Source organism: Portunus trituberculatus, chromosome 27 (genome assembly GCF_017591435.1).
Source record: "Portunus trituberculatus isolate SZX2019 chromosome 27, ASM1759143v1, whole genome shotgun sequence".
NCBI lineage: Eukaryota > Metazoa > Arthropoda > Malacostraca > Decapoda > Portunidae > Portunus > Portunus trituberculatus.
In genome coordinates this window covers 17,607,402-17,627,401 of record NC_059281.1, presented here as the reverse complement: position 1 = coordinate 17,627,401, position 20,000 = coordinate 17,607,402, and the positions used below count along the sequence as shown (strand labels likewise).

Here is a 20,000-nt window from a genome sequence, read left to right as displayed (position 1 = left end):
CACACACACACACACACACGAACGTTGTAGCAAGATAATTATGTAAGGTAGTGTTGAAATCATCTCTCTCTCTCTCTCTCTCTCTCTCTCTCTCTCTCTCTCTCTCTCTCTCTCTCTCAGTACGCCATTACCTGCCTTATGTGTTTCTCTGTGTGCTTTCTTTGTGCTGAGTCATCTTGTCCACAGTGTGTGTGTGTGTGTGTGTGTGTGTGTGTGTGTGTGTGTGTGTGTGTGTGTGTGTGTGTGTGTGTGTGTGTGTGTGTGTGTGTGTGTGTGTTCTATCTATCTGTCTCTCTGTCTGTCGGTTTCTCTGTCTGTCTGTCTAGTCTGTCTGTTTGTCTAGTCTGTTTGTCTGTCTGTCTGTCTGTCTGTCTGTCTGTCTGTCTGTCTGTCTGTCTCTCTCTCTCTCTCTCTCTCTCTCTCTCTCTCTCTCTCTCTCTCTCTCTCTCTCTCTGTCCTTCTTCCACTCCTCCTCCTCCTCCTCTCCTCCTCCTGCTCCACCCTCTGTCACTCTAATGTTGAAACACAAAAGCTCACAGTTTCTCTAATGTTGATTCTGTCACGCCTCAACACACTACTTTCCTCCTTCTCTCCCCTCCACTCTCCCCTCTCGCTGCTCCTCTCCCTCCTCTCCTCGCTGTCCCCTGAAGCCTCTCCTCTCCTTTTTTCACTTACTCTTTTCTTTTTCGCTTTTTCCTTCTAACATTGTCTTAGCTAACTGTTGCAAAAAAAAAAAAAAAAGTGAGTTGATGAAATGACGCTCTCTCTCTCTCTCTCTCTCTCTCTCTCTCTCTCTCTCTCTCTCTCTTACAGTTAATCTAATTCCGTTCCCTTCACTCATTTATTTATTTTCCTTCTTTTGTTTTTGTTTTTCATCGTTATTTTTCAATTCTATTTATTCTATTCCGTTCATTTATTTTTCTTATCTATCATATTGTTTCCATCTCGTTTCTTCCCATTTTCGAGAAAGAGAGAGAGAGAGAGAGAATATGGCGTTTCCACAACCCATAAATATTAAAAGAAATCTCACCGAAACATTTAGTCGGTAAGCAGTATATATATAAACTAACAATAAAGATAACCATGAAAGTTTCAACCCAAGATTATCGGTCGCTCAAAATACATTTATGAAAGTATATATCGATGCTGTGTATGTCGGCGAGGTATTTACTTTATTCCCTCATATAATTAAAGGGATGAATTTGCATTTTAAGTTTCCATTCAATCTTTACATTAAATTTCAACTTGGATCATGTTTATGTGTTGAAGAAGGAATGGGAGGAGTTACATGAGGAGGATGAGGAAGAGGAGGAGGAGGAGGAGGACGAAGAGAAAGAGGAGGAGGAGGAGGAGGAGGAAGAGGAGAAAGAGGACGAGGAGGACGAAGACGAGGAGGAGGAGGAGAAGGAGGAGGAGGAAGAGGAAAGGAGGAGGAGGGAGAACAAGAACAACAATAGCAATAACCCTAAGAACAATAACAACCTTGAAAACAGAAGAACGAGGACAAAAAGAAAAAAAGAAAATAATAAAGAAAAGCAAGAAACAGGAAATATAAGAACAAGAAAAAGGAAGAAAGGAAAAGAGAAAAGGAAAATTAACAAGATGAAGAAACACGAAGAGAAGAATAAAGGAGAAATAACTACTAAAATACAGGTGGGAAAGGAAATGAGAGGGGAACAGAGAAAAGGAAGAGAGGAAAGGTTGGCTGGAGGGGAGGGATGATGGAGGGAGGGAGAGACAAAGAAGGAAGATGATAATAGCATGAGAAAAATGAAGTGGAGGAAAAAATCAATATACTGGGAATTATGTTAAGAAGAGGAGGAGGAGGAGGAGGAGGAGGAGGAGGAGGAGGAGGAGGAGGAGGAGGAGGAGGAGGAGGAGGAGGAGGAGGAGGAAGTACGAAAAAAAAGAAAGATATAGAAAACAATGAGGATAAAATAAAATGAAAAAGTAAAATCTGCAAAATATAAAACTAAACCAAACAATTTATAAAAGAAAATGATCACGAACGAAGAATGAAGGAATGAAAATAAAGGAGAGAACAGAAAAGGCACACACACACACACACACACACACACACACACACACACACACACACACACACACACACACACACACACACACACACACACACACACACACACACACACACACACACACACACACACACACACACACACACACACACACACACATGTAGATAGATAGATAAAACAAATATAGATTATAAAAGAGAAACTCTTGCTAATGAATTTATTGTACATTACCATCAATAATGTGTGTGTGTGTGTGTGTGTGTGTGTGTGTGCTGCGTTCTCTTGTTCGCATGAGTACATGTAGGTTACTGTGTCTGTGCGCGTGTGAATGTCGTTCGTTTGTTAAACATAAAAAGAAATAAAAAAAAAACTATACTTGTATGCAACCGGTGAATGTAAAATGTGCACGTGTGTGTGTGTGTGTGTGTGTGTGTGTGTGTGTGTGTGTGTGTGTGTGTGTGTGTGTGTGTGTGTGAAAGACATTTACTGCACAGCTTTTTCCACCAAATAAGTTAAACAACATTTACCTGAAACCTGATATATGCATATGTTCAAGAGAACTCACACACACACACACACACACACACACACACACACACACACACACACACACAGAGAGACCTTCCAGCTCCTAATTTCAGCACGAGAATACCTCCCTGTCTTCACCTCACTGCTCCGAGTTACCGCTGCGTGCCTCACCCACTCCTTCACTGCCACGCCAACCCTCCATTACCCTCCATCAATACACAGGAACAGAATGTAAATATAATACAACACGGTGTAGAACAGACAGACGCAAGCCACTTAGTTTTATTCTTCTTGATTTTATGCTTCACTTCCTTACCGGCTTAATTTACTGCCTGTGTCACTCGTATTTTTTTTTTTTGTTCTGTTCCTCGGGTTCTGCTTTATGAGTGCGGTTTCAACTGTTCTTTTTTATAGTTGTTTTTTTTCTTATTCCGAGTAGTGTTTTTAATGGTAGTGATTATGTTGTTTTATTCATTCTATTTAAACTATTTTGCAAGTGGCTATTGATTATACCGTCTCTCTCTCTCTCTCTCTCTCTCTCTCTCTCTCTCTCTCTCTCTCTCTCTCTCTCTCTCTCTCTCTCTCAAGTCAAGCAATCATGAGGTCTTGTGTTCGTTGTCTCGTACACACACACACACACACACACACACACACACACACACACACACACACACACACACACACACACAAAACCTTCACAACCTCCCACTTATCTCACACCTGCCACCAGTACTTTCACAACATCCGCACGCACGCACGCCCTCACGCCGTCACAACCCTTAGTAACTCTCTGTGCACAGCTCCGGGGCGTGCCAACACTGTCCCGGCAACTCGCTGCTTGACTAAGTCCTCTTATACGGGGCTGAGATGAAGACAGAAGGTGTGAAAGAGTCTTCATCACTCAAAAGGCATAGTTAAAGTTACTCGGGTTCCCAAGGATGTTTTGATGGCTCTAGTAACAGATTGACAAGATTTCTACATAATCAGCAGGCTAATCACTCTTGAAAACCCGCTAATCACTTCTGTGGCCTTTGAAAATAGTAGTGGTGAGAGAGCAACACGTTTCAGAATACCGGCCTACTAGTCACGGCTTTCTCAGTCACCTGCGGGAGGGCGAGGTCGCGGCAAGGCATATAGCCGCTCACCAACACAACACCTGCGGCCAACTCACGAGTTTCAGGTGGTGCGTAGTGGTGCAGGTGTTCTTCCGTGTCTGTAACAGGTGATCCCTCCTGAGGTAATGTCACAGCCTCCGTCAGCAGTGTGTTGGGCCGGGCACTAAGCACTGAGGTAGCCGCCCTTCACTAGTGGATCGGCTAAGTGAGGGCACTGGCGGGTAGGGGTGCGGCGTCTGTGGCGGCGGCCGTGGCACTACAACGCTCAGTCGTTCACTGCGCCAAGGGATGACACCTACTAATTCAGCGGTACGACGGACAATAACTAGGCACCTGTAGGAAGCTCCTTCCCGCTGCCAGTTTTCCCTTTGGCGCTTCTTAGCGTTGCACCGTTCGCCCCTCGCTTCCTGCCATGCCCTGGAGTCAGCCTGGAGCAGGAGTAACTGGCGGGAAAGCGGTTAAATCGTTGAGGTTAATGCACATTGCGGTGCTGGAACGTGCGCCTGGCAGCGGGATGCATGTGGGCAGTGGTCGCAGTACGAAAGTTGCCAAGGTCGTCTGCTTCCTCGGCGACCTCACCTCGTAACCCGGACGCGGTGATGCCAGGACTGACATCACTCCCCTACAGCTGAAGCCTTCCCTCGAGCATTCTTCCAGGGGCGAGAGAAGAGGTATAAGCAAGGCGCTTAATATCCAGCTGGAGAGGCAACGGGTGACAGACAGCAGACGACCTAAGCAGCCTCCAACTTAGCTGCTGCTGAAGCCGCGCGGGGCCTCCTGCCAGTGCCTTGTTTTTGTTGCTTCGCTTCCTGTACATCTCACGCACATCCTGGTATTCTAAGCGTCCCCGGGGAGATGGCTGCCGAAAGGAGGCACTCAGATAGAAGGAAGGGCAGGCTGGAGGAAAGACAGGAGAGCAAGGCTGGAGGAAAGGCGGGAGGGGTAAGGGAAGGAGGCCAAGTGCTGGTATTGACGCGTCACCGTCACCACACTGCATATTGTCGCTTTCATCTCCAGCTTTTTATCTTGTAGCTTGTCGTGTCGCGCCGCCACTGTCCCCCGCGGTCACTGGCCACCCGCGCCGCCCACTGACAGGCTGCAAGAGTCCTTAACAGGTCGCCACTCCGGTGCAACCATCAATTAAGCGCCATTGCCTGTCACTAACCGGTTTTGTAAGATAAAAGATCCTACTTACACTTACTTGGTCAAATAGGTCACGCCTCTATATGTTCCCAGCCTCGCCTAACCTGCACCGCCTCATTACTCACTATGAAAAGAAAATGAAACGAGCTTAAATGTCAACTATCAGAATAAAAGTCATACATAGAGTTGAGAGCTTCAGCGGCGAGAAAAAGTTTCCCACACAAATGCAGATAAGCAGTGTTGAGCAACGCATTGCAATGAATCGGGGGGAGCGCATCTGGCGGCCTCTGGCGTCAGTGTCCTCATGGATGCAGCTGTTTCTTACTAGGTGTGCTACAACACGTGCAATATCAATGTAATAAATATAGAGTTACGGTTAAGAATATGGAAACACCGTTTGAGACTAAAACTTGAAAACAATGACACGCAACTACAGCGTTAATCATAAATAATAATAATGTACTGCGTGGATGTGTTCAATTTCATCTAACTAGAATCATGCATACCCAGCTGTGGAAGTAACTACAGTGAATAAAGCGAAAATAAATAAGACTGGTCTATTGCAGCAGAGACGGTGATGAGTAACACAGATAACGAGACGATGAGACAAAACATTACCAGTGTCTCCTTCCTAACGACAAGACAAGACAAGACCGCCGCCGCACACACGACCCACAGCAGCACCTAGACACGGGCAGGAATTATGCACAATCCTCACCAGATAAGACCATCACGTCAAACATTGCCAAACACCCACCACCCTGAACTTAGTGAGAGAGACAAGGCTAACGGGGCGGTGGAAGGCTGAACAAGGGCTGGACGGAGGCACAGCAAGTACACTTCAACATTTATAGCTGGCCACCGACAACAGGCAAACAGACATCAATAAGTAAGAGAAAAAAAAGCTTGGCAATCGTATAGGAAGGAACGTAAAAGTATATCCAAGTATTTGCACCTTAATATACAAATATACACTACTTCAATACGAGGGAGGAAAGAGAGGCGGAAGGAGAAAGTATATATAGGTAAAGGTCGGCTGAGGAAGAGATAAACATGGGTAACGTGAAGGTGCCTGGTGGGTGGATGACTTGGTGACCAGAATGACTGACAACCTTCTGCATGTTAGTCTGTTTGTTATTTCTTTCCTGTGTGAGTGTGTCGGGGGGGGGCTCCATATCTCTCTCTCTCTCTCTCTCTCTCTTGAACAGAAGATAACCGCATATAATCGCATCGTAATCAAGTCAACCTAATCAACACACGTGGATAAGAAGAGCCAACTCGAAAAATAAATCATGAAAAAAGAAAAAAATCAATATATAATAAAACAAAGCAAGTATAAAAAGCAAAATAAAAATAAAATAAAAAGAACATAAGCAAATCAGGCATGAGAGAGAGAGAGAGAGAGAGAGAGAGAGAGAGAGAGAGAGAGAGAGAGAGAGAGAGAGAGAGAGAGAGAGAGAGAGAGAGAGAGAGAGAGAGAGAGATCATATTTACTGAATTTTCGAGACGGTTCGGCAGACACATCTTCCATACATAAACGTACACACTTACAAATACGTGTGCGTAAAAGAGGCACAGGGTATCGTCCAAGGGCGCGTGGAAGCTCCTGGGTGTGTTAATGACCGTGCTGGTGCTCCATTTGCATACGTATGTGCGTATGTACTCTTGAGGATGTCTGTCTGTTGACCGTATTAGACAGACGCTTTGCTCTCTCATCACAAGTAATTTGAAAGACCACAGATGTGATTTGTTAGGTTCTTAAGACTGTTTCTCCTTTTCATAATGTCAGAAGTCTGTTAGTCTGTCAGTAGAACAGTAAAAATAGTACTGCTATCTCTGTAACTTTACTCAGAACCTTTTAAAATTATAGAGATGCGGCGAAGATGTGTTACAGAATGTGGTTTTATAATTATGATGTGAATCAAACCACACACACACACACACACACACACACACACACACACACACAGAGAGAGAGAGAGAGAGAGAGAGAGAGAGAGAGAGAGAGAGAGAGAGAGAGAGAGAGAGAGAGAGAGAGAGAGAGAGAGAGAGAGAGAGAGAGAGAGAGAGCAGCTTTCAGTAAAATCCCACGACACAAACATACGTACATACACATGCAAATTAACCTCGTGTCGTAGATTACAAAGGACAACAAAAACCTGTTTCTGAAAGAGCACACACACACACACACACACACACACACACACACACACACACACACACACACACACACACACACACACACACACACACACACACACACACACACACAGAAAGGACACAAATGATCATGCTTTTCCTTTCTTTTGTCCTTCATTTTTTCATTCCTGAACATAATTATGCTTCTCCTTGCCAACTCTCTCTCTCTCTCTCTCTCTCTCTCTCTCTCTCTCTCTCTCTCTCTCTCTCTCTCTGTGTGTGTGTGTGTGTGTGTGTGTGTGTGTGTGTGTGTGTGTGTGTGTGTGTGTGTGTGTGTAAGGCGGGTAGGTTACTGGCAAGTGCAGAGTGAGGGATTGAGATCTAAGTGGGTGGAGAAGTAGTAAGATGGACTGGGATGGGCTATGTCGGGCTTGGAAGGGCTGTGGTGGGCTGTGGTGGACTAGCAGCGGGTCAGTGGGCGGAAGCGTTGGATGGAATGGAATGGAATGGAATGGATAGGATGGGATGGGATGGGATGGGATGGGGTGGGATGGGATGGGGTGGGGTGGGATGGGATGGGATGGGATGGGATGGGATGGGATGGGATGGGATGGGATGGGATGGGGCAGGATGGGATGGGATGGGCAGTTCACGTGTTTGTTTACGAGTTTCACAATTACAAGGACGCGGTGGTCATGATTGGAGAGGTGGGGATGGGAGGGACGGAGGGAAGGATGGTTGGGAATGAAGAAAGAGGGAGATAAAAAGAAAAAGAAGAAAAAAATGGGAATGAAACAGTTACGTGAACAGAAATATTACCATTGATATCATCTGCAACACTATCATCATCAGCACCAAATACAGGACTATAACTATCATTATCATCACTATCATCAGGAATACTATCAGTAACATTACCAGTATCCTCCTCCTCCTCCTCCTCCTCCTCCTCCTCCTCCTCCTTCTCCTGCTTCTCACCTTCATCGCTTCCCACCCCACTGAGGCTCACTTCTGGACAAAGGCCTCTCAAGACCACCTTAATGAGTCACGACAATGTGCCACTTCTGCCTACTTGCTCCTAAACAATTTACAGTCTTGTGTCTTCATCCTGTCTGGTCTCCCGCTGAGCTTACCGTCTCCAGGTACCTGTTAGTCAATCCGTCAGTTGGTTAGTCCGTTCGTTACTTAGACGGTCATTCAGTTAATCAATTAGACAACTAGGAATCAGTCAGTCAGTCAGTCAGTAAGCTAGTCTGTCAGTATTTTTTTTTCCACCTGTTGTCACTGTATAGTACATAAATATATACACTAAAGGACACACACACACACACACACACACACACACACACACACACACACACACACACACACAGTAAACATACCGTATATGGAAACAAAATAAAACAAAGTGGTCAGCTTTGCGCAAAGTTTACCATGATAAGAAATAGAAATAAAAAAATGAAATACATATAATTCTTGTGGATGTAAATTCATAAAACAAACAAAAAATAGTCAGTCGCCACAGCTCGAGGACGCTGGGCTGAACCAATCTGTGGAGGGAGAGAGGGAGGGAAGGAGGGAGAGAGTGATGGAGGGAGGGAAGTAAAAGTAAGGGAGGAAAGAGAGCGAGGGAGGGAAAGAAGGAAGAATCAAAGAGCTCATCCTTCTAAAGCTGCGTCCATTCTATACCACTAACATGGGAGAAGGACGAGCAGGAGGAGGAGGAGGAGGAGTAGAAAGGATTACAAAGGATGTTTATAAAGGTTTACCGGCAGCAAGAGATCCGGCCCTTGCTGTGGTGTTTGCTTGAATAGTCTGCACTAACTCACTAGAACGAGAAAAAATTGTTGCAGTAAGAAAAGGAGGAGGAGGAGGAGGAGGAGGAGGAGGAGGAGGAGGAGGAGGAGGAGGAGGAGGAGGAGGAGGAGGAGGAGGAGGAGGAAAACAAATTAACACAAAGTAAAAACAAACATCAGTACATCTGCTGGTTCTCACGGCGATGTGTGCGATACATGGTGCAAAAAAAAAAAAAAAATTACACTATCTAATGCAAAGTGAGAGGCGTAGGATGGTAAAGGTAAGGAGGAGGGAGAGGAGGAGGAGCACAACATAGAAGCAAGTAGCAGCAGTAGGAGGACGAAGAATATGAGATGTGACAGTTTGCATATCACTGTGCCAACAAATGTACTTATTACAAATGATGGAGATTTGAAAGTAAAGACATGGAGATGATAAAAAAAAAGGAGGGAAAGAACAAGAGAAGGAAGAAGAGGAAGAGAAGAAGGAAGTACAATTCTTATATTTATCACGATACGAAAAAAAAAAAAAAAAACATGAATGATGGAGGTTTCAGTGAACCAGGAAACAATGAGAGGGCGGCAGTACGTATGTGATGGTAGCAGTTCGTGGTGCTACATGCTGGTGATCGAGGATAACCAACCACTCTGCCTTTAGTTAGCATTCCCCTGTCGCTCTGCCCTGTTGCTGCACCTGTCCATATGCCCTCCCAGACAGGCGGTCAATTGCTACCTGATGAAGGAAAGTGTGACCTGCGTGGCTCCGTGTTCGGCGAAGATCAAAGGCGAGGGAACCGGAGATGAGAGTTGTGGTTAAGAGTCTCCTGGCGCGCTTGTGTGGTTTGCTTGTATCTTTAAGTTTACCTTCATGGAGGTGGACAGGAGCAGTCTCTCTCTCTCTCTCTCTCTCTCTCTCTCTCTCTCTCTCTCTCTCTCTCTCTCTCTCTCTCTCTCTCTCTCTCTCTCTCTCTAACAGACGACAAAGGACGAGCAGACGCAGGTAAGAGATCAGCATTGTTAATCAACAGCCGGCAAGGACTATTCTGTCTACCTTCTGATTATCAAATGAGTTCACACACACACACACACACACACACACACACACACACACACACACACACACACACACACACACACACACACACACACACACACACACACACACACACACACACACACACACACACACACACACACACACACACACACACACGCACTTATCAATAACAACTACGTATTAGACAAATGGTCAACCGCTGCTTGTTCTTCATTTGTAATTCTTTGATATGAGAGAGCTAAGTATAATCATCCAAACCTCAGTAAGTGAACAGGACAACCACCCACAGATCCAGGAACTAAATCTGTCAGTACTATAGACATACACAAAAAATAAAGGGAAAACAAAAAAAGAAGAGAGAGAGAGAGAGAGACGATTTAAGACATCCTCCAATTATGAATGATCCTTTTTACCTTTCTTTAGGCGCTGGCTATCTCAATGAACCTTTTTTTATCATTTATGTTGTCCTTGACCAGCGCCCCCTTAAACAAAAAAAATCATAAAAAACGATAAGGGCGGCCTCGACACAGCATCTGCCATCCGAGAGACCACTTATTGTCTCGTGTGAATCCGTGCGAGGCCAGCAAGGGCGCCCAGGAATGCCCAAGGTGCTCTGGTTCCTGGCGACCCTGACCTCTAGGGCGCCAGGTGAGGAATGAGAGGAGGAGGAGGAGGAGGAGGAGGATAAAAGGAGGAGGAGGGAAAGATAGCGTGGGGAACGGATGAGTATGAGGAAGGAGTTGTGAAAGGGAGGAAAGAGGATGAGGATGAGAGGAATGTAGAGGAGGGAGGGATGGATGAGATGGATGGAGATGGGAGGAATTGTGAAACGAGAAGATTTGGGAACAGATGGGAAGTGGAGGAGAGGAAAAAATAAGAGACAGGCGATAGAAAGAAACAAGGATAGGCGAATAGAAAGAGAAAATGAACAAGAGACGGAAACACCACAAAGGAAACAGAAAGAAAAGATGAAATGAAGTGTAAAGAAAACGGGAGATTAAAGAAGATACGAAGAATAACAAAGATGAGTTGAGAAGTGAAGGATGATGGGAAGAGGAAGATCGAGAAATGGGGGGAGGAGGAGGGGAGGGGCAGAGATTCAAGCCGAGGGGAGGTGTGGGGAGGGAAGAAGTGGGCGGGGATGAAAATCAATTGCAGTGAGAATGAAATATAGAGAAAGATGAGAAATACCAGAGAGAGAGAGAGAGAGAGAGAGAGAGAGAGAGAGAGAGAGAGAGAGAGAGAGGAGATGAGGGGGAAGTAGAGATAGGCGTGGGAGCGAATGGCCAAAAGAGGGATGGGCAAAGAGGTGGTGAGGGAGTGATGGTATGTATGGTCAGGGAGGGGCGAGGGTTAGAATTAGGGGATAGGGAATGGTGGTGGGGAATGGGGCTCCCTTAGGCAGTCGTTGACCTCGGAAAGACTGGGAAGAGGAGGAGGAGGAGGAGGAGGAGGAGGAGGAGGAGGAGGAGGAGGAGAAGAAGAGGAAGAAGAAGAAGAAGAAGAAGAAGAAGAAGAAGAAGAAGAAGAAGAAGAAGAAGAAGAAGAAGAAGAAGAAGAAGAAGAAGAAGAAGAAGAAGAAGAAGAAGAAGAACAACAACAACAACAACAACAACAACAACAACAACAACAACAACAACAACAACAACAACAACAACAACAACAACAACAACAACAACAAGGAGGAGGAGGAGGAGGAGGAGGAGGAGGAGGAGGCGGAGGAGGAGGAGTCATGTAAAGGGAAGTTCTTATGAGAGAGGAACGTGAGAATATTTTCACATGCTTTATAATTCCTCCTCTAAATTTCCAGCGACTAACAGAAAGAAAGAAAGAAAAAGAGAAAGAAAGAAAGAGAAGAAAGATATATCGAAAGAGAATCGCATCTAATAAATTCACAATGGAAATGAATATGAAGGAAAGAAAATAAAGAAAGAAAGAAAGAAAGAACCAAAGAAAGAAAAGAAAAAGAAAAAAACACCTCCAGAGAGAGAGAGAGAGAGAGAGAGAGAGAGAGAGAGAGAGAGAGAGAGAGAGAGAGAGAGAGAGAGAAGATAAGAGGATTACAAAAACTAAGCAAGAAGACAAAGGAGGAATAATAATATAGTAATAAAAGTGTTGGGTTGGCGAGGGAGGAGCGAGGAAAGATTAAGAAACATGGAGAGAGAGAGAGAGAGGGAGAAGGAAGGGAGGGAAGGAGGTAAGAAGGAGGAGAAGGAAGGAGAGGAGGAGGAACTACTAGAATCGTGATTAGAGAGCAGGTGTTAGTCAAGTAGGAGGAGGAGGAGGAGGAGGAGGAGGAGGAGGAATGTAATTTACGATACAACAGAAGAAACCATGAAAGAGAAAATAAAGGAAGAAGAATGACGATGGAACTAAAGAAAAGGATAAAGAAGAAAAAGAAAGAGGGAAAAGGAAAGCGGAAGTTTCAGGTTTGCTCAAAGTGGATAATTAAATAAAATAAAATAAAAATATATACATAAGCATAAGCAAATAAAATATAAAGAAAGGAAGAAGAAAATATGTGACAGAGTAATGATGATAAGAATTCAAAGGATATATAAGAGAGAGAGAGAGAGAGAGAGAGAGAGAGAGAGAGAGAGAGAGAGAGAGAGAGAGAGAGAGAGAGAGAGAGAGAGAGAGAGAGAGAGAACATAAAAACGTAACATGGAAACAAGAATAAAAAGAAAACAAAAACAAGACAATACCAATGATAAAAAAGAACAAAACACTAACTTATCTAGAATTATGCCCAGAATTTAAACATAAGGAGGAGGAGGAGGAGGAGGAGGAGGAGGAGAATAAAAGTTCCACGTACTAACAATAATGGCATTGACGATGATCGGGAGACGTAAAAGAAGGAAAGTAAGGAAAATGTGAAGAATAAAATAAACAAAGGAAGAAAATGACGAAAAGAAACATTAGAAAGGAAGAAAAGAAAAACATGATTAGGTATTACAACACACAGCCTTCAACACACACACACACACACACACACACACACACACACACACACACACACACACACACACACACAGACTACGAGCTCCTCTTCACAAGAAAAAAGAGAGAAAAAAAAAAGTAGTTTGATGGCCGGACTAGTTCTTGACGTCATCCGCCCACACCCGCTGCACCACGGGACACAAAGGAACACAAAGAAACGCAAAGAAAGAATGAACCGCTGCAGATCCGTTGTTCCTTATCGGGCTCGTCTGTGGAGCTTGCTTATGCCAGGAGAGACGTGAAACAGTGCAGATGATAAAATTCTCTCTCTCTCTCTCTCTCTCTCTCTCTCTCTCTGCGTTATTATTAAGTCTGAATTGGATCAACATTCCCTGGTAACTGACAGTGACACAGTGCTGCTCCTCGCCTGGTCTTCGTCATTCATCTCACACTCAGGCAGTTTTGTCTGTAGGATAATACTCAACTGACAATAAGCGAACGACGGAATTTTTTGTTCAATGCGTTTAGCGCTTTCCCATAATCTCAAGGCCCACTATTTGCTGACAATCTCTTTACACAACCAAGATTGTCAGCAGATCAGAGGACTAACTCTGCGAAGACGAAAAGCCAAGCACGGTGTAGGTGACAGGATATACTGTACTAAGAGTTATGTAGTAACTCAGCCTACAGGGCGACTGTCTCTCGTTCGGACGGCATCAGACTGTCCTGCTGCAAGAATTTCGGTTACCGAGAGAGGAAGAAGCGGTTCATTGTTGCCTTTATCCTCCCTGTTAAGAACAAGAATCCAGTGCCTCACACCCCTGCCAAGGCGCCAACTGTTCAGTGGGCTTTAAGTTCACCTCTACATAAAGGACACCAGATTGGCCTCTACTTCAACCTCGTGAAAGAGAAGATGGAGGAAGGCTAACGACTAGTCGATGCATGGCGACGCCACACGCCTGGCGCAGCCACCACGTCAGGATGACACAACTGGGCGCCGCAACGGTGTGGTGAAACAGGCCAGTCCGGATTCTGAGTCAGACATAGGGGAGGTCAGCCCGGATCCTGAGGTTAGCTTTGAAGTTGGGTCGGAAATGATCACTCTCGATCTTGAGGACGACCAGTGAGAGGCACAGAAGAGCATCCTTCCCACACCCACGCCCCAGGCCACAACACACGAGTATACACGTATAGTCTGGAAAGCTTTCCCTTGAGGCATGTGCGGTAGGGAAGGAGGGCAAGGCAGATAGTCTCCCTGCCTTCACAGCACACCCCAGACAGGCGAGCCATACCAGGGAGAGGAGGGCATAAGGGCGAGGCCGATTCAGCGCCATTGAGATGGCGCGGCGAAATTTTAACGAGTTGGCCGTGCTACTCAACTTGTAAAATGTGTGAGGAGGAGGAGGAGGAGGAGGAGGAGGAGGAGGAGGAGGAGGAGGAGGAGGAGGAGGAGGAGGAGGAGGAGGAGGTTAACACAGGCACTCTACAAAATCATACCATAATGAAATAACGCATCTCTTTCATTTTCCATACATACATTTTTTTTAAATTCATAAAGTTAGTGGGAGCGAAGGGTATGCATGGGCGGATCTCTCTCTCTCTCTCTCTCTCTGCTGAGCTATTAGTCTTCCTGCCTTCAAAACAGAGGAGATTCTTGAGGAGGAGGAGGAGGAGGAGGAGGAGGAGGAGGAGGAAGAAGAAGAAGAAGAAGAAGAAGAGGAGGAGGAGGAGGAGGAGGAGGAGAAGAAGAAGAAGAAGAAGAAGAAGAAGAAGAAGAAGAAGAAGAAGAAGAAGAAGAAGAAGAAGAAGAAGAAGAAGAAGAAGAAGAAGAAGAAGAAGAAGAAGAAGAAGAAGAAGAAGAAGAAGAAGAAGAAGAAGAAGAAGAGGAAGAGGAAGAGGAAGAGGAGGAGGAGGAGAAGGAGAAGGAGAAGGAGAAGAAGAAGGAGGAGGAGGAGGAGGAGGAGGAGGATATGGTAATAAGTGGGAAGGTGGCAAGGATGTTTTAATAAAGAGCAAAAAAAGAAGGGGGTGTGGTGTGGTGATGTGAGTGATTGGGAAATGGAAGCCACTGGAAGGGGGAAGAGAAGAAGAGGGAGGGGTCAGAGAAGGATGTGGGAGGGGAGAAAGAGAGAGGAAAGGGAGAGAGAGAGAAGGAGAGAGACGGGAGAAGGGGCGGTTACGGAAATTGCAGGAGGAATAAGAACAAGAAAATGTATAAAGTATGTAAGAGGATATTTGTGTAGCGTTAGAAATAGATATCCAGGAGAGGGGGAGAGAAAAAGAGAGAGACAGTCAGGAAAAGTGGATATGATAGCATCTTTATGTAAATTAGAGAACGAGGAGGAGAAAGAGGAGGAGAACGAGGAGAACGAGGGTGAAGAGGACGAAGAGAAGGAATAGAAAAAAATAATGCTAAGAAAGAAGGATGTACAGAAGAGAGATAACTGTTAAAAGAAGGAGGAAAGGAAGGGGATGGAAGGGGTAAAGGTGGGAAGGGGAAAGAGAACGGCGGGGCTTTCCGGAGCAGCGGTTGGGCAAGTAACTCTCAGTGTGTGTGTGTGTGTGTGTGTGTGTGTGTGTGTGTGTGTGTGTGTGTGTGTGTGTGTGTGTGTGTGTGTGTGTGAGGGGAAAGAATGAGAAAGCGAAGGACAAAAGCTCTATACATCTTTCTTTTCAATAGTCGCGCTGCAGGGATGAGTGAGCACTTAAGGACAGCGTCACCTCGGGCACACTCAGGCGGCAAGGAACGAGGTAACGAGTGCATATCAGATAATTCTAAACGGGAAAGTGTGCCGGCAGTATAAGCAACGCAAGGCTATCATACATTTTTAAGGCATACATATTTTTAAAAAGGAGTTGATAAAGGCAAGGTTATAATATGAAAAAAAAAATGTTGATAAAAGGCAAGGTTGTAATAGATCTTTGTTTGAGGCATCGTGTCGTGTAATATTAAAAAGTGCGATATTTGAAGATTATTTTTTTCTTTCTAAAGTTGTAATGTACTGAAATAATATACGCATGATTTTATTGATCTGTTTTTACGAGGTGTCTTTTTTTTTTCTTTTAACGTATTACTATTTTTATGTTGCTTATTTATGATCATATCAGAACTTGACCTAGGGAGATAAGAACACCCACCCATTAACCCACCCACCCACCCACCCCACACACACACACACACACACACACACACACACACACACACACACACACACACACATAAAGGGAGCCAATATCACGCCGCAATCCCATTTTCCTTCCACTTAAGGAGCTTCCAATTATACGTCTAAACCTTTCCAAGAAGATACATTTTTTTTCTCTATCTAAGGAGCAAACATCCTTGTATTATTGTTCCCTTGAGTATGTTGTTGCTATTGAGGAGGAGGAGGAGGAGGAGGAGGAGGAGGAGGAGGAGGAGGAGGAGGGCTGCTTCTCTTGGTGATAATGTCATCTGGTGTTCCGTTATCTTTCGCCAATCTAACAACTTCTCTGTAATCTCTTATCTAAAATCCAGATAGTCAAGTGCTCCTCATTGCTGGCTGGCTACAAGGTTACTGTTGTGAGGCGCACTATGGCTGTGAGATGGTTCGAGCCCACCTTAAGGCGGCGTCACACTAGCACTTTTTTCCGTCGTCTCAGGCGATTTCCATCGTCTTTTTACTCTTCCGTCAACTCTTTCCGTCGTCTTGAGTCAGAAGGAACGCATCGTTTTCGTCTAGCGCCAATTTTTAGTCAAAATAAGAACTATGGTTTCTAATCAAATGTTTTATTAAAAAAAAATTTTTTTTGTTAAACGGAAGAATGCTATTATCATGGCATGAAATTTAAATGAGTTGGTGAATATATGTTTGTATAAATTTTTTTTTCTTCTAGCCTAGCAATGAAAAGTTCCTCAGTTGTTTGTGTACATTTCCAGGGGAGTGCGAATGTGCGATGCTTTTGAATATTTCCAAGGCAACTTCCAAGTAGCTGGCCAAGATGAGCAGTGGACAAAACACACTGACGAATTTCTCATAGAGAGTATTAGAGGTCACCGTTGCCTTTGGGATCACAGAACAGCTGATTACATTATAAGGTGCAAAAAAGCCGCGGCTTGCTGGGGTGAATGAGAAGCCATGTTTGTTTACAATCGACAAGCGCGGCAAAGGCGGAAGCAAGCTTGTGTGTGACGGCCACCGTCTGCAAAAGTTGACAGTCGTCAGAAAATTGACGGAAAAAGAAGACGGAAAAGTGCTAGTGTGACGCCGCCTTTACTAACACCCTATTAATGCTTAGCCATATTGTTACTTATGTCCGAGGTTTGATAGCATATCGGACACTTGATATGTATGTGTGTTGTGAAACGTATGGTTATCAGTGTTAAGTAAATGTTACGTGGAGAATTCAACATGTCTTTCTATGACATATTTTGAATAGATAATGTGGTTTAGGTATGCAAGAATGTAATTGTTTATCTATCTGTTTACTTTATCTAATAATAAATAAAAGATTTGTTTATATGTTAAAGGGACAGAACATGATAAAAAGGAAGAAAAACGGAAAAAAAATGTCCGCCAAGCTGCCGTTCACAAAAAGACAAGACAAAAAGAAAATTTTAAACTGAAGCGTGTCTAAATACTTCTTCCTTGGATGATTAACCATTCAGTCAAGCAATCCGTCATTTCGTCAATCAATCAGTCTTTCTATCTATCTATCTATCAACCAGTCTGGCTGTCTATCGATCTATCTATCTATATGTCTATGTATCTATCAATCAAAACATCTGCCAATAGTGAATCTTGCCTCAGCTCACGAAGTCTTTACTGTCATCCTCACTGAGTTGTGGTCCAGATCTTGTTCACCTGCCACACACCTGCCTCACCTCTGCTCCCTTCACCTTGCTCACACTAACAGATGATACCTAGTGTAGAGAGGCTGCCTTCCCGTGTCTACCTGTGTGTAGGTACTACTGTATCGTCTGCCGCATGGTTACAAGGCGAGATGAGGATTAGTTTGGCATCTTTAAGTCGTATGCCCTTATCATTCTTCCTTTCTTTAGACGTTGTTGCGATTCGTTTCAAATTCACATATATTTTCTCTCTCGGTATGCGTCTAGGTATGTGGGTATCATGTATGAAGGCAGGTGTGTGTGTGTGTGTGTGTGTGTGTGTGTGTGTGTGTGTGTGTGTGTGTGTGTGTGTGTGTGTGTGTGTGTGTGTGTGTGTGTGTGTGTGTGTGTGTGTGTGTGTGTGTGCGTGTTAGTGCAAGGTATTGTGCCTATGAAGAGAGAGAGAGAGAGAGAGAGAGAGAGAGAGAGAGAGAGAGAGAGAGAGAGAGAGAGAGAGAGAGAGAGAGAGAGAGAGAGAGAGAGAGAGAGAGAGAGAGAGAGAGAGAGAGAGAGAGAGAGAGAGAGAGAGAGAGAGAGAGAGAGAGACGAGTTACAATTGCTGGCAAAAATCAGTATATGAAAATGGAGGAAGGCTGGAGAAGAAAGGGAGGAGGAAGGGAGGTAGAAAAAGAGGGAGGGGGGAGGGAGGAAGGATGGGAGGGAGGGAGGGAGAGAGAGAAAATTATGCTAAATCGGTGAGGGTTACTACGCCAGTCATGATGTAGATGCCAAGGCTAAGAGTATCCGGGAGAGAGAGAGAGAGAGAGAGAGAGAGAGAGAGAGAGAGAGAGAGAGAGAGAGAGAGAGAGAGAGAGAGAGAGAGAGAGAGAGAGAGAGAGAGAGAGAGAGAGAGAGAGAGAGAGAGAGAGAGAGAGATCTAGCTACTACTACTATTACTACTATTACTATTACTATTACCACTACTACTGCTACCACTACCACCACCACCACTACTACTACTACTACTACTACTACTACTACTACTACTACTACTAATACTTTACTATCATACTACAGATAAAACAACACTGATAATATTCAATAAAGTATAACGTGACGATAAAAAAGCCTTTTGATTGACGACAGCGACAACATAATAGTAATAATAATAATAATAATAATAATAATAATAATAATAATAATAATGATAAGGAAGCATCATAGTATCTTTTATTCATTTTGAAGATAACATGTTTATACAAATGTGTAATAGATATAAATAGAGAAATAAATATGAGAAAATAAAAGACAGACACTCAGGCACAGTGTTTTTGGTCTTTATGAAGAGAGAGAGAGAGAGAGAGAGAGAGAGAGAGAGAGAGAGAGAGAGAGAGAGAGAGAGAGAGAGAGAGAGAGAGAGAGAGAGAGAGAGAGAGAGAGAAGAGAAGAAGAAGAAGAAGAGAAGAGAAGAAGAAGAAGAAGAAGAAGAAGAAGAAGAAGAAGAAGAAGAAGAAGAAGAAGAAGAAGAAGAAGAAGAAGAAGAAGAAGAAGAAGAAGAAGAAGAAGAAAAAGATAAGGAGGAGGAGGAGGAGGAGGAGGAAGCAAACAAGAACAAGAAAAGCAAGAAGATAAAGGAGAAGGACGATTGTATTGCAAGAGATCCTGAGGGACGGTCGTGGGTCATAAAATAATACAGTTAGTTAGAATCAGCCAGGAGCATTGAGGTGTGTAAGTAAGAAGCAGTACCCGGGAAGAGCTGCGTGAGGAAAAGCCAAGGAAAACTATCTACACACAAAGAAAAACAAAGAAAATGACCATGGAAAACAAAGACAAAGGCAGAATATTTGATAAACAGTGAGGTTTTTTTCAGCTGTTACTATTAATACTACTACTGCAAAAACAACAACTACTTCTACTTCTATTACTACTACTACCATATACTACTACTCTCATTCTCTTCTTCCTGCTCCCCATCATAATTTTCATTACCAACACCACCACCACCACCACTACCACCATCTCAAGCATCATTTCACGTTGCAACACGCGCAAATTTACATAATACCGTTACTCAGCTTGTCTTCCCACCCAAATAAGCGCATAGCTAAAAATTACGTGCTGCCCGCTGTGCTATACAAAGGTAAGGTACCGAGAAGGCTACACGCATTAGAGAACAGGTAGTACGTGACTAGGAACAGGTGAATAGGGAAGGGAGAAGAACCCATGTTTTTCCGCTCAAAGGATAAGGCAAAAACTAGACAGCTATTGTTTCTTGGTAGCAGCACTGTCTTAGAGCGAGAGCGAGAGAGAGAGAGAGAGAGAGAGAGAGAGAGAGAGAGAGAGAGAGAGAGAGAGAGAGAGAGAGAGAGAAAAAAATAAAGAATTTTTCAGTGTCCCGGAACCAAATATTTTTTGGCGTAAGAAAGACGATTTAAGCTG

At 44.1% G+C, this 20,000-nt stretch overlaps 1 protein-coding gene across 2 annotated transcripts in view; it reads right to left on the bottom strand.

Annotated features, from left to right (window-relative positions):
• LOC123509358 (pollen-specific leucine-rich repeat extensin-like protein 2) overlaps positions 1 to 20,000 on the bottom strand; it is a 59,197-nt gene that overhangs the window by 22,805 nt on the left and 16,392 nt on the right. The window contains exon 1 of one of the 2 annotated variants that reach the window (XM_045263612.1): positions 3,736 to 4,106. The exons of the other annotated variant lie outside the window; for it this stretch is intronic. The gene's annotated coding sequence lies outside the window, so the exon portion shown is untranslated. Of the gene's footprint in view, positions 1 to 3,735; positions 4,107 to 20,000 lie in introns of those variants that run through there. 2 annotated transcript variants of the gene reach the window in all.